Consider the following 12,661-nt stretch of genomic DNA (forward strand, 5'->3'; position numbering starts at 1 on the left):
TTTCTTTCCGAGTTGTTTTTTACCTTCTGAATCCAATTCTCCCTGTGCAACAAGAGAACTGCTCAGTTCTGCACACATATATTGTATCTAGGATATACTGCAACATATTTAACATATATAGGATTGCTTGCCATCTAGGGGAGGGGGTGGGGGAGGGAGGGGAAAAATTGGAACAGAAGCAAGAGCAAGGGATAATGTCGTAAAAAAATTACCCTGGCATGGATTCTGTCAATATAGTTGACAGAATTATAAAATAATTCTTATTATAAAATTATAAAATATTTTTATTTTATTATAAAATTATAATATTATATTATAAAATAAAATTTTATAAAATAAAATTATTTTAAAATAATAAAATTAGTATGATATTATAAAATATATATTTTAAAATAAAATTTTATTATTATTATATATTATATTATAAAATAATATGTTTTATTATAAAATTATAAAATAATTTAAAATTATTATTATAATAATAATTATAAAATATTTTATAAAATAAAATATTTTTAAAAATACATCAAAATTAAAATTAAAAAAAACAAAACAAAACAAAACAAACAAACAAACAAACAAACCAAAAAAAGACCTGATCTGGAAGACTTGGATTTAAGTCCCACTTTAGACATTTATTAGCTATGTTATCCTATGTCACTTAATCTCTGTCTGCCTCAGTTTCTTCAACTGTATAAGAGGGATATAACAGGAATAATAATAGCACTTACATTCTAGTATTGTGAGGAAAAACGAGATAACATATGCAAAGCATTTTGCAAATCTTATTGGACTATATGCATATTAGCTATTGATATCAGTGGATGCCCTCTCACTGGAGTTCTTTGGACAGAAGCAGGATGATCCCTTCTTCATTATTTTGTAATGGGGCTTTAAAGTGGGGAGGGGTTATATTGGTTCCCAAATAACTACCTGAATTATAAAATGGGATGGGAGAAGGGAAGAGGATGGTGTGGAGCATGACGGGAAATACTCAGTTGCCCATGATAGAAGTGCCAGGCTCCATAAAAAATGGACACTTCTGGAAACTGAGTCATCGAGGGCAGGATCTCTTAGTGCCTCTTTCTTACACGAGCAACAAACAAGTTTCTCTTGTTTCTCTTGATCCCACAAACTCCAGAGATGAGCTGGTTATGTCTGAGACGGTTAGATTTTTAAGAGCGGGGTGTGACTTTCACAGAAACCAGGAAATTTAGTTCTTCTCAAAAATGTATTTCTCTGTGGAGGAGGAAGAAACAAGATCAGAAAATGCAGATCTATCTCTGATCCTCCTTCAATAGAAGAACTAAGGCTAGAAGATCTGATCCAGAATTGTGGGATCCTAGGGAGCCAGGGTTGACCCACTTCTTTACTATGGACATTGCTGGTCCAGTACATCTCAGAGCCCACAGTGGCTCTTTTTTCTTCCTGTTTTAAAAACACGTTTTCCTATGGCAGCTAAGGCTAAATAGGACAATGGTAAACTATTGAACCTAGAATTAGAAGAATTGAGTTCAAATTCAGCCTTAGATACTTTCTAGCTGTGTGGCCCTGGGAAAGATATCTCACCCCTGTCTGGCTGTTTCATCCAATGTGAAATATATATACATATAATATATAATGTTTTATATATCTATATATATATAATTACATATTATATATTATCTATAATTATATATATAATTTTATGTTATAAAATTATATGAAACATCATATATACAATATATTATATATAATATAAAACATGCAATATAATACAATATAACATACATAATAAAATTTAATATGTGTAATATAAAATATAATAACACATAATATATAAGGTACTATTTTATAAATCCATTTATAAATATACGTGTATTTATAATAATATATTGTATTATTTAAAAATTAATTTTATATGTTTATTTATAAATGTATTTCTAAATAAATAAATATATAAAATAGTACCTTATCTCATAGGGGTGTTAAGAGGATCAAATGAGATAATACTTGTAAAGTACTTAGCAAAACGCTTAGCTTTAAAATACTTGTTCCCTTCTCTTCCCCTCCCCTTGTTTTCATTTAACTGTTTCAAGGATAGGATCCTATCACTGTGGTGTTCCTCTCCTGGGCCTGCCTCTGCCACCCCAGCTCCCACAGAGATAAGGTCTGGATCCAGGAGTTGCCTTCCCTCCCAGTACAACTAGATCCACCATAATCACCTCTCCTCTCCTCCTTCCCTCCCCTACCTGCTCCCCTCACTTTGCATTAAATTTGCCCAGGTTACCAGAATTCTTGATGCTCAGTTATGAAATCAGGAAATCATGGAACTAGAAAGAGTCTCAGGGACCTTCTGCTCCAGGCTTCTCATTTTACAAATGAGGAAACTTGGTCAGGGACAGGTTATATAATGACCAAGTCCCACATTTAGGAAGCATTAGAATTGGGATTTAAGATAGTTTCCTGACTCCACCACTTCATACTGGGTGATGCCCAAGGGTCAGTGGGGCTGGGTTGGGCTGGGCAGTTTTTACTTGAATGCATCATTTGCAAGTTCTGGAACTGTAGCATCCCGGGTACTGGAACAAGGCAAATCCATGCTCTCAGCATAAGCCACATAGTTGGGTTGGAGAGCTGGGGCTGGCGAATGAGAGTGATTGAGAAAGGCAGATGATCACTCTCATCTCAGTTTTTGGCCCTTCTTTGGATATTCCTGGGCAATCTTTCTCCAAACATTCATTTTGCATATATTCTGTATAAATTTGTACATAATCTATACAAGCTTTATTAATTTAAAACTGTTCTAAGACTTAATGAATATTAATTGAATTGAATTGGCCCAAAGTAGGTACCTAAATGTTAATAAAATGAAATAAAATTCTAGCTGAGTTTCAGTTGATATTGCATCCTTATACAAATAAACAGAAACCAAGGGAAATATTTAAATATAAAGCTCTTATTGCAGCTTTTCTCCATTAGGAACCTCTTCAAAAGTATTCAGTATATCTTAAATTAATATCTACAATAAAAGGTGCCATTTCTTACACATATATATATATACACATACATACATACACACACACACACACATATATACACATATATGTATCTTTTTATTTTTTAAATACATGCAAAGATAGTTTACAACATTTACCCTTGCAAAGCCTTGTGTTCCAAATTTTTCTCCCTCTCCCCACTTCCCCTAGACAGCAAATAATCCTACATAGGTTAAACATGTACAATTCTTCTAAACATATTTCCATATTTATCATGCTGCACAAGAAAAATCGGATAAAAAGAGAAAAAAATGAAAAAGAAAAAAACAAGCAAGCAAGCAATAGCAACAACAAAAAAATGTGAAAATACTATGTTGTGATCCACATTCAATTCCTGTAGTTCTCTCTTTGGATGCAGTGGTTCTCTCCATCACAAGTCTATTGGAATTGGCCTGAATCACTTCATGTTTGAAAAGATAAGTCCATCATAGTTGATCATCACATAATCTTGTTGCTGTGTACAACTTTTTCTTGGTTCTTATTCACTTCACTCAGCATCAGTTCATGTAAATTTCTCCAGGAAAGGTCCCATTTCTTTATCCATCCCATATTTACCTATATCCTTAAGATATTTCATTAATTGTAAAGACAAACAACATTGGAAGATTCTCACCACGACAGCAGCTGCCACAGACCACAAAAGATCCATGAAAAAAGCCAGATATTCATTTCCTGACAGAGAAGTAATGAATTCAGGGCACAGAAGGAGATGTTTATTTTGGACTCTACTAATATAGAAATTTTCTTTTCTTGATTGCACATATATTACAAGGTTTTTGTTTTTTTCTTTTTTATCCTAATGGGCAAGGGAATGAAAGCACAAAATTGACTAAGAATATGGTCTCCTCAAAAATAAGAGGACAAAAAAAGCAGAAGGAATCACGAATAAACATGGTCATTTTGAAAGGTACATATTGAGTTTATTATATACTTCATGTAATACAGATCATCCTAGCCTCTATTGCCTGAAGATTAGTGCATGTCACATGTCACTCTTTTCCCAGGGTTCTCTGATATGCTTTAGGGGATTTGGAGAATGTGTGGGATCCCTTCCAATGCTCCAGGTTCCCACCCCATGATGTGTTCCTTCAAGTGTAACAGGTGGAGTCTTCGTTCCATTTAGCCACTAATAATTTAGTTCAGTCTTATAAAGGAATACTTATTTCAAAAGATATAATCCCAAATATATATATACTTAACTGTACATGAGAGGAACAATTGTCCATCCTCCTTGCACCATCTTAGTGTCTCTAGAAGGGGAAAGAGATTAAGGTTATCATATCTTGGCTTGGTTCCCATAGAGCATAGCCTCATTTATCAGTTTAAAATCCTGCTTGGGATTGAGTCCCAGATACCTTGGCTTCTTAAGTTTCTATCTCAGGATATCTAGTTGCCCTATCCTGCCTCATATTCTGGTTCCAAGGATCACCCTGGCCCAAACTCCTGGATCCTGTAAAAATAATCATCATTTGAACCCAAGATCAGATATTGCAGAACAGAAGCAAACAGCTCCACTCCCATTTCTCAGAGCTGCGATAAGAGAGAGGGAAATGCGATAAGATTTCAGGGGGAGGAATGTCTTTCTCCTCTCTCCAGTTCAATTCATGGCATCATTGTCATAGGGATTTTCATTTACTGGGCTCATTTGATAAAGGAATAGAAAGAGGGAACTAGAAAAGAAAGTGAAGGGCTCCGTCTCTTTAGTTTTAAAGATGAAGAAAGCCCAATCAAAGGAGGCTTACCCCCACCCATGAGGAAGGGGATGCAGTGTAGATACAGTGGGCATTCTGTTAGACAAGACAAGCATGCTCAGAGAAACTCAGATTATGAAAAAAAAAAAAGTAAGTTCTAAATAATAGATTCACAATTTCATGTACCTTCTCTTTCTGTTCTATAATGTTCAGTTAACCTGATTGTCATTGTCAGATAGCATAAGAAATTAAAAGGAAATTTTTGGGGAGCTTAGCTGACCAAAAGATAAGCAGACAGACTAGAGAAAGCTTAGAAACTCAAAAAGGCATAAAATATGTATATCATATTGTATAATATCAGTGTGTTTTATCTTTCAATACCATAATGACTCAGATTTCTTCTGTGGTACAAAGGGAGGGCCAAAAATTTTTATTTGGATTTTCCAGATCACTAAGGCACTGTACCCCCTACCTCCTCAATATGAGAGGGATAAACTATTATATGGAAATGCTTTTTTTTTTAGCACTTCATCAATTTAAAAGAAAAATAAAATGATAAGCATATTCTGTTTAAAATAAATAGGAAAGTAGCTAGATGAAAGTATAACTTATCCCAGTTTTGAGTTGCTATAACTTAAAAAGGCACTAAGACTTTAATGACATCTTTTTGAGATACCAACAAGGAGGGCTGTTCCTTATCTCCTTAGCTTGTCCCAACATTTTTTTCAGGTCTCCCCTTAGCCCTTCCCTAAAAAGGTTTGTTCTTTAGTCACCATAATTAGACATGTCAAGTTTTTGTGAAGATGAAATGTGACTTTTTTTTTTAGCCTGCTATGTAACTATTTGCAGCTTAAGTTCGTATTGGTGTGAGATGTTGTCTAAATCTAATTTGTGCCAGACTGTTACCCAGTTTTCTCATAAATATTTGTCAAATAGTGAGCCTTTCTCCCCAGTGACTGGGATATTTGGGTTTATCAAACATTATGCTACTGGATCTATTTGCCTCTTTATGCTATATATCTAATCTGTTCAACCACTGAGCAACCCATTAGATCGTAAACTCCTTGAGGACAAGGATTGTCTTTGCATTGTTTTTTTAAATTAAAGCTTTTTATTTACAAAACATATACATGGGTAATTTTTCAACATTGACCCTTGCAAAATCTTCTGTTCCAAACTTTCTCCTCCTTCCCCCCATCCCTTCCCCCAGATGGCAGGTAGTCCAATCCATGTTAAATATGTTAAAATATATGTTAAATCCAATATATGAATATATATTTATACAGTTATCTTGCTGCACAAGAAAAATTGAATCTAGAGAAAAAAAACCTGAGGAAAACAAAATGCAAGCAAACATCAACAGAAAGTGTGAGAATGCTATGTTGTGCCCCACACTCTGTTCCCACTATTCTCTCTCTGAGTGTAGATAACTTTCTTCATCACTGAACAACTGGAACTGATTTGAATCACCTCATTGTTGAAGAGAGCTACTTCCATCAGAATTGATCATCACATAGTCTTCTTGTTGCTGTGTATAGTGATCTCCTGGTTCTGCTCATTTCACTCAATATCAGTTCATATAAGTCTCTTAAGGCCTTTCTGAAATCATCCTGATGATCGTTTTTTATAGAACAATTAATATTCCATAACATTCATATACCATAATTTATTCAGTCATTCTCCAACTGATGGAAATCCATTCAGTTTTTAGTTTCTACACTAGGAAAAGGGTTGCCACAAACATTTTTGCACATGTGGGTCCCTTTTCTTCCTTTAAGATCTCTTTGGAATATGAGCCCAGTAGAAACACTTGCTGGGTCAAAGGGTATGCAGTTTGATGACTTTTTGAGCATAATTCCAAATTGCTCTTCAGAATGGCTGGATCCATTCACAGTTCCAACAGCAATGTATCATTGTCTCAGTTTTCCCACATCCCCTCCAACATTCATCATTATTTTTTCCTGTCATCTTAGCCAATCTGACAGGTGTGTAGTCATATCTCAGAGCTGTCTTAATTTGCATTTCTCTGATCAATAGTGATTTGGTACACCTTTTCATAGAATTAGAAATAATTTCAATTTCTTCATCTGAAAATTGTTCATATTCTTTGACCATTTATCAATTGGAGAATGACTTGGATTCTTATAAATTTGAGTTAATGCTCCATATAGTTTAGAAATGAGGCCTTTATCAGAATCTTTGAATGTAAAAATGTCTTCTCAATTTACTGCTTCCCTTCTAATCTTGTCTGCAGTTAGTTTTGTTTGTACAAAAACTTTTAAACTTATAATCAAAATTATCTATTTTGTGATCAGTAATGATCTCTAGTTCTTCTTTGGTGACAAATTCTTTCCTCCTCCACAGATCCGAGAGGTAAATTATCCTATGTTCTTCCAATTTGTTTATAATCTCATTCTTTATGTTTAGATCATGAACCCATTTTGACCTTATCTTGATATATGGTGTTTGGTGTGGACCAATTTTCCCAGCAGTTTTTGTGAAATAGTGAGTTCTTATCTCCAAAGCTAGGGTGTCTGGATTTGTCAAATACCAGATTGCTATAGTCATTGACTATTTTGTCTTGTGAACCTAACCAATTCCACTGATCAACTATTCTGTTTCTTAGTTTCTTTCTTTTTGATGACCACTGCTTTATATAGTTTTAGATCAGGTACAGCTAGACCACCTTCATTTGCTTTTTTTTTTCCATTAATTCTCTTGAAATTCTTGACTTTTTGTTCTTCCAGATGAATTTTGTTGTGATTCTTTCTAGGTTAGAAAAATAGTTTCTTGGGAGTTTGATTACTATAGCACTAAATACATAGATTAGTTTAGGTAGTGTTGTCATCTTTATTATATTTGTTCAACCTATCCAAGAGCACTTGGTATTTTTCCAATTATTTAGATCTGACTTTATTTATGTGGAAAGTGTTTTGTAATTTTACTTATATAGTTCCTGACTTTCCCTTGCAGATAGATTCCCAAATATTTTATACTATCAACAGTTATTTTAAATGGAATTTCTCTTTTTATCTCTTGTTGTTGGATTTTGTTAGTGTTATATAAAATTACTGAGGATTTATGTGGATTTACTTTGTATCCTGTAACTGCTAAAGTTGTGGACTATTTCTAATAGCTTTTTACTTGATTGATTATCTAGGGTTCTTTAAGTATATCATCACATCATCTGCAAAAAATGATAATTGGTTTCCTCGTTACCCACTCTAATTCCTTTAATCTCTTTTTCTTCTATTGTTGCCAAATCTATCATTTCTAATACAATATTGAATGGTAATGGTGATAGTGGGCAACCTTGTTTCACTCCTGCTCTTATTGGGAATGGTTCCCATTTGTCATCATTACATATGAGGCTTGCTGGTCATTTTAAATAGATGCACTGACTATTTTAAGGAAAAGTCCATTTATTCCTGTACTCTCCAGTGTTTTTAATAGGAATGGATATTGAATTTTATCAAGTGCTTTTTCTGCATCCATTGAGATAATCATATTTTTTTTGTTAATTTGATTATTGATATCATGAATTATGCTAATAGTTTTCCTAATATTGAATCAGCTCTGCATTCCAGGTATAAATCCTACTTGGTCATAGTGTAATATCCTGGGGATGATTTTCTGTAATCTCTTTTCTAATATTTTATTTAAGATTTTAGCATCAATATTCATATGAGAGATTAGTCTATAATTTTCTTTCTCTATTTTCCTTCTACCTGGTTTAGGTATCAGTATCATATCCGTGCCATAAAAGGAATTTGGTAGGAATCCTTCATTCCATATTTTTTCAAATAGTTTATATAGCATTGGACTTAATTGTTCTTTAAATGTTTGGCAGAATTCACATGTAAATCTATCAAGTCCTGGGGATTTTTTCTTAAGGAGTTGATTAATAGCTTGTTCTATTTCTTTTTCTAAAATGGGACTATTTAAGTAATTTATTTCCTCTTTTGTTAACCTGGGAAATTTATATTTTTGCAGATATTCCTCCATTTCACTTAGGTTACCAAATTTATTGGCATAAAGTTGGGCAAAGTAACTCCTAATTATTGTGCTAATTTTCTTTTCATTGGTGGAAAGTTTCGCTTTTCATTTTTGAGACTAACAATTTGATTTTTTTCTTTCCTTTTTCTAATCAAATTAACTAAAGGTTTATCTATTTTGTTGTTTTTTTCATAAAACCAACTTTTAGTTTTATTTATTAATTCAATAGTTTTTTTACTTTTAATTTTATTAATCTCTTTTTTTATTTTTAGAATTTCAACTTTGGTATTTTATTGTTTTTTTAAAAATTTGTTCTTTTTCTAGCTTTTTTAGTTGCAAGTCCAATTCATTGATTTTCTCTTTCTCTATTTTATGCAAATAGGCATCTAGAACATGATCTAAAAAAAAGGCTCCCCTTTAATGCCCCTTCCCCCTTTTGCATCTTTCCCTTAATTCTTGTTTTCTATTAGTCTTTCCTTTTCTTTTCCCCCTACTTCCCTAAAAGGTGAGACAAGTTTCTTTATGCTACCAAATATGTCTGATATTCTCTCTTAGAGCCAAATCTGATGAGAGTAAGATTCACACAATGCTCATCCCCCTCCTTTCTTTCCCTCAATTATAATAGTTTTCTTTGCCTCACTGTGGGATGTAATTTCCCTTATTTTACCTCCTTTTTTCATATTATCATAATAAAATAAAATTATATCTGTATTCTCTAAGTATACTCATAACAGAAATATAGTTCTCAAGAATTCTTTCCTTTTTACCTTTTTATGCTTCTCTTGAGATCTGTGTTTGGAGAGCAATTATTTTGTTCAATTCTGTTTTTTTCATTAGAAATAGATGAAATTCACCTATATCATTGAATGTCCATCTTCTTCCCTGAAAGATAATCCTCATTTTAGCTTGATAATTTATTCTTGGCTGTAATCCCAGCTCCTTTGCTTTTCGGAATATCAGATTCCAGGCCCTTCGATCCTTTAAGGTGGAAGCTACTAGGTCCTGGGTAATTCTAATTGTGGCTCCTCGGTATTTAAATTGGTTCTTTCTGGCTGCTTGCAATATCTTTTCCTTAGTATGATAGCTCTGAAATTTAGCCACAATATTCCTTAGGGATTTAATTTGGGGGTCTCTTTCAGGAGGTGATAGTGAATTCTTTCGATGACTATTTTACCTTCTGATTCTAAAATATCAGGGCAGTTTTCTTTTATGATTTTCTGTAAGATAATTTCTAGGTTCTTTTTTTCATCATGGCTTTCAGGAAGCCCAATAATCCTTAGATTGTCTCTCCTAGATCTATTTTCCAGGTCAGTTGTTTTTTCCAGGAGATATTTCATATTATCTTCTATTTTTTCTTTTTCTTTTTTGTTTGTTTGACTGATTCTTGAAGTCTTATTGAGTCATTCATTTCCATTTGTTCAATTCTAATTTTTAGTGTATTATTTTCTTCATTTACCTTTTTTAGCTCCTTTTGCAATTGGCCAACTAATTTTTTTTGTTCATTGTATTCTTTTTTCATTTTTTCCGTTCCTTCTTGCCATGATCTCATTTCATTTCCCCATTTTTCTTCTAATTTTTCTTCTAACTCTCTTTTTAGATCCTTTAAGCAATCTTTGAAGAAAGTCTTGTGAAATGGGGACTAGCTCATGTCTATTTGTGGCTCCTTCTGAAGTTGCTTTGCTTTTAGAAACCTCAGAATTTGCAGTCTGTTCTCTCTCTCCATAAAAGTTGTCTATTGTGAGAGTTCTTTTTTGTTTTTTATTCATTTTTTTAATGCTTGAGGTCTGTTCAATGCAAAGGAGTGACAGTTGCTTTAATTTGCCTTGAGGCAGTTCTGTTGATTGAGTTCCAGTGTTGGATAATAATGGCTAGGTCCAGTGTTCTTCTGGGGCTCCGTGGTTTACAATTTGCCTTTAATAGTGTAATGCTGGGGAAACTGAGGCAGGAGAGAGATTAGAGAGTTTTTAATATTTTATTAATTGGAGAGCATAATTGACTGGATAGGATTCTCATCTCAAATTATCCAGTCAGACAGAGACAAAGATATACTGGGACCAAGGGATCCATGTTGGTCCCAGGGCTGAAGGAGACTGTCATCTCAAAGAATCCAGCATCTAGTATCCAGCATCCAGCTTCCAGCCTCCAGCAATGAATGGAAGAACCCCATCTTCTTAAATATCTTTTCTCTAAACAAAGGAAGGGGTAAAAAGTGCGGGAAAACTTCTGTCAGGATGGGAGAGGCCATAAATCCTAAAAACCCAGAGACAGGATGTCTGAATACACAGAAATAAAGATATCAGTGAGGTATCTTGGAATATTTTAGAGGGATAGTGTAAATTCTTGAGGACAGAAAAGAATCAAGAGGTCTACTCTCTTGTTTATCTTGCTAACAATTTATAACCTTAGAGCAAATAATCCTCAGTCTTAATGGACCAGAGGGGAAGTTTTACAACTTAAGGGATTGAGACAGAACAGTTAAAGAAACTCAGACAAGGGAAACTAGTACAGGGAAACTGAGTCAGGACAGTTAAAGAGAACTGTGGCATAACATTAGTAACTTTACCAAATCACCTGCTTGTAACCAAGACAGAGCCTAAGAGGCTCACAGAAGATGCGTGGAATTGCAATGCTCTGATTCGGACCTCAGTTCCTTACCCTGTCTTCCTGTGCTATAATCTGGGCCCACAGAGTGTCCCCCTCCCCGATTAAAATAGACCTGTTCTGAAGGTCCTCCAAGGTATCTTCTTCTAGAAATGTGTTGTACTCTAAATATTTGTGGATTCTTTGACTTCAAAACCAGTTTCGAGGCTTAATCTGCTGTTGGTTTGAGAGAAGGCCAGAGTTGGTTACAGAAAATCATGTCTGCTTTCTACCGTCTTGGCTCCTCCCTCCCCCCTTCCCCATCTTGCCTCCCCTTTTGCATTGTTTATGCCTGGCAAAGAGTAAGTGCTTAATAAATAATTATTAGTCAATTATTAACCAGTATCCAACTTTTAATAATTACTACATTGTGGTAAAATTTGAGTTTTAGTACTAATAGATACTCTCCACATTTTAAAAATTATTATTCTTGAGATTCTAGACCTTTTGTTCCTGAAAATATTTTGAAACTATTTCAATTTAGTTGAAATGATTCTATATATTTTATTTTATTAATTAAAATTTTAATTTTATTGAAACCATTTCTAGTCATATGAAAAGGTGCTCAAAATCACTATTGATCAGAGAAAGGCAAATTAAGAGATATCACTATACACCTCTCAGATTGGCTAAAATGACAGGAAAAGATAATGATGAATGTTGGAGGGGATGTGGGAAAACTGGGATACTGATACGTGGTTGGTGGAGTTGTGAACTGATCCAACCATTCTGGAGAGCAATTTGGAACTATGTCCAAAAGGCTATCAAACTGTGCATACCCTTTGACCCAGTAGTGTTTCTACTTTACCAAAGTAGATCTTAAAGGAGGGGAAGGGACTCACATGTGCAGAAATGTTTGGCAGCCCTCTTTGTAATGGCAAGTAACTGGAAACTGAGTGGATGCCCATCGGGTGGGGAATGACTAAGTAAATTGTAATATCTGAATGCTTGTTAGGGGTCAAGGCCCCAACTCCCGATTGGACCAGGCCTTATGTGACCATCACTGCCTGTCCACCTGAAATGGCAAAGACTGTGAGCAATGAGGGGCCAGAGCCAGGGGGCTGTGAGACTCCGTTTATTACAAAGCCTGCAGGTCCTTTTATCATCTTGGTGCTTGTTTCTAGTTACTACTTCATACATGATCACATTCTAGCTTATAGTAGATACATGATTCTCTATAGGAAGCTACACGTAGATATGATGTGTTTATTCCTTTCCTAATAAGGATATTCAAGGTCCTCCCCTCTAAGGTCCAGCACGCCTCTCCTGGGAACTGCCATGTTGCTTCTTTGGGTA

Source organism: Antechinus flavipes, chromosome 2 (genome assembly GCF_016432865.1).
Source record: "Antechinus flavipes isolate AdamAnt ecotype Samford, QLD, Australia chromosome 2, AdamAnt_v2, whole genome shotgun sequence".
Taxonomy (NCBI): Eukaryota; Metazoa; Chordata; class Mammalia; order Dasyuromorphia; family Dasyuridae; genus Antechinus; species Antechinus flavipes.